Source organism: Takifugu rubripes, chromosome 10 (assembly GCF_901000725.2).
Source record: "Takifugu rubripes chromosome 10, fTakRub1.2, whole genome shotgun sequence".
Lineage (NCBI taxonomy): Eukaryota > Metazoa > Chordata > Actinopteri > Tetraodontiformes > Tetraodontidae > Takifugu > Takifugu rubripes.
The window spans coordinates 11382154-11385548 of NC_042294.1; the positions used below are offsets into that span (position 1 = coordinate 11382154).

At 44.1% G+C, this 3395-nt stretch overlaps 1 pseudogene; it reads right to left on the reverse strand.

Moving 5' to 3' along the window:
* Nucleotides 1-345: 345 nt before the first annotated feature.
* Nucleotides 346-3015, reverse strand: LOC115251340 (general transcription factor II-I repeat domain-containing protein 2-like; annotated as a pseudogene).
* Between the last annotated feature and the right edge of the window lie 380 nt (nt 3016-3395).

Below are 3395 nucleotides of genomic sequence, written 5' to 3' on the forward strand. Positions count from 1 at the left end.
TGTAAATATTCTTTTACTGAGATTCTGTCGCCTGGTGAGGAACAGACGATTCCGAAGAACAATTTTAAGTGAGGGGGGGATCAGTGAAGAATGATTGATTTGTTTTTACACATTTATGTTGTAATATTTTAAGATGATCATATTGGACCCCTACTGAAAAAAAATTCTTATTTCCAAAAATTTCATATATCAAACCGCACAGTAGAAATTACGTTAAAAAATGTATCCCATCAGCCTTTACGGCTGGGGGCTAGGGTGGATACATTTTCCGAGTTAGGGTGCTCGCTTGTACTTTTCGCAGTGCATTGTGGGATACATTGAGTGCACTACATAGGGTACAGCGATGCTCACTAACAATTCGGACACTATTTCAAAATGGCGTCCACACTATTGAGTGCACTATAGGGCAGGGGTGTCAAACTCAAATTGACAGTGGGCCAAAATTAAGCAGTGAAGTAAAGTCACGGGCCAAACTCAATATTTATTGAAAAATTAACTGCAACTGATATGTAATGTTTAACCTTTTCATATGGAAACAAACTTTAGTTTTGCTTAAACACAGAATCTGGAACAACCAACGCTTGATATTACAAACACATGAGAAATTAAATTTGAAATAAAAGACACATCAGTGGTATTCATTTCTTATTTAAATAAATAAAGTATGTCTCTCCCCATATCCTTTCAAGTTCCTTTTTAAAGTAAATCTTTTTCAAAGCCAACAACAAAAGAACCAAAAATAATGTCATTCAATAACAATCCAACATTCCAACTATTAACAGACCATGCCTTGCAGTAGAAAAAGTGCATCAGAAACAGATATATTCAAGCTCAGTTTGCTACACTCTGGTTTACTCTGCACATCGGTCTAAGCCAGATACCTGGCATCTTCTCTTAGATGCAAGTTCATCAATGTCTGGGGTCAGGCTCTGAGCTGAGGAAAGCCTCAGGACGGAGTGAAGGTGTTCATCAGTGAGTCGACTTCTGTCAGGTGTTTTGTTCACCTTCATCATAGAGAACAGTTGTTCACATAGATATGTGCTGCCGAACATTGAGAGCATCTGAGCAGCTCGGGTGCGTAATTGAGGCATTGTGTCTGGGAGGAAACATGGAAACCGCGCAGCACCAACAGTCATGTTTTGATTTGAGCATGTCATTACATTGGAGTTCACTTAGCTCCATTTGGAGGCTGGTTGGTGCGCTTTCCACGTCCATCGCAAACGGGTTACTGAGCAGTTCAAATCTCCCTTTCTGAGCCTCAAAGTCGGCAAATCGCCGGGAAAACTCGGCGCTGAGCGCGTTGATTCTTTCAGCAAACTGTGCGCTCGGCAGCACGGCAGGAGAGATTTGCTCTGCCATGGTTTGGCAGCACGGAAAATGACCCAAGTTTCCTTGCAGCATCTGAGTCTTCCACAGACACAACTTAGTTTTAAAGGCCCTCACTGCTGCGTACATGTCTGTGATGATGTGGCCCCGTCCCTGAAGCTGCAGGTTAAGCACATCGAGTGCTCACACTGTCAGACAGAAATGCAAGCTCACACAGGAACCTTTTATCTCTCAGCTCTGTTGTGTCCTTCCCTTTGTTTTCCATAAACTGACAGATTTCCTCACGTAGCTCAAAACATCTGTTCAGTACTTTTCCTCTGCTTGGCCATCTCACCTCTGTGTGATAGGGCACATCTCTGTATTCCCAATCCAACTCCTCCAGAAAAGACTCGAACTGCCGGTGATTCAAACCTTTGGCTCTTATGAAGGTGACGACTCGTTTCATAGAGCTCATAACATGTTCCATTTGCAGAGCTTTGCCACAGAGTGCTTCCTGATGTGTGACACAGTGATAAACTGTAAGTTCACCTGCAGCTTCCTCCCGCATCTTCTCCTGAATCCTGCTGACCAATCCACTCTTTTGACCGCACACCGCGGGTGCACCATCTGTCGTCAGTCCCACAAGTTTATCCCAAGGCAGGCTCATTTCAGTTATACATTTGGATACCTCTTCAAGGATATCTTTTCCTGTGGTGGTGCCATGTATTGATTTTAATCCTAAAAGTTCCTCTGTGACGCACAGGCTGGAGTCTACTCCACGGATGAAGATTGACAGCTGGGCAGTATCAGACGTGTGGCTGCTCTCATCCACAGCAGGGGAGTATGCAATAAAATCTTTCCCCTTTTTTATTAGTTGTTCATGTAGATTAGTGGAAAGCTCACACACGCGCTCAGCCACGGTGTTTCTGCTCAGGCTCACATTTATAAATTCTTGCTTTTTATCTGGGCACACGATGTCGCAAACTTTGACCATGCACTTTTTGACAAACTCTCCCTCATTACAGGGCCGGGCTGATTTTGCTATCTCTGCTGCCACAATAAAGCTAGCCTTTACAGCAGCTTCACTTTCTGATTTTGCTTTCAGGAACATAGACTGCGGGCAAACCAGACTTCTTTTCATCTCCTCCACCTTCTGCAGCTTCTGCTTTACGTCCAGGTCCTTGTACTTTTCATAATGTTTTGTTTCATAGTGTCTTCTTGTTATATTCTTTCGTTACAGCCACGTTAGCTCCGCACACAAGACAAACAGGTCTGTCCTTTATATTTGTGAACAGATAATCTGCCTCCCACCTGTTTTCAAAGCTCCTGTTGTCCATCTTTCGTTTGGCCATTTTTGTGGAGGTAAAATTAATTTGTCTGATGTGTCTGGAGCATGGTTGTCAATGACTGTCAACAGAAAAAAGGAGCGCTTGCCGGTTTCGACTGCGCACCAATATACGAGCAAAGCACTGTGGGATTTGTAGTATTAGCGGTACAGTATACACCACGGGCCAGCTCTAATGCACATTTGATATGATCTCGCGGGCCAATTATAAATACACTGCAGGCCAAATTTGGCCTGCGGGCCTGAGTTTGACACATGTGGTATAGGGGGTGGTTTCAGAAACAGCCAACCTGTCTTAGATGACTTCCTGTCTCCCTCACCATCTCCCTCCTCGTTGGCTGGTGTCTACCAGGCACCCTCACGTAGTTTTGTCTAATTTTGGTTACCATCTGTCGGCTTTTTCATTGTCCTTAAATCAATTTATCATGAATAAGTGGTCCCCGTGTGGCCCTCCCTCCTGAAGGAACTGGGCACAACACACACACTCAGAAAATGTGAGGACCCTCGGATGGAATAATGGACATTTTTGAGAATGGTGTTTACCTCAGAGTTTCCAGTCGGCAGTTTGGAAAGTGGAGAAAACCACAGAGCAGCTTCACTCCTGAATCCTGCAGCTGGTTCTGACTCAGGTCCAGTATTCTGAGATGGGAGGGATTGGACCTCAGCGCCGAGGCCAGAGAGTCACAGCTGATCTCTGATAAGCTGCAGTCCTTTAATCTAAATAAAGAAGGGAAACTTTTATAAG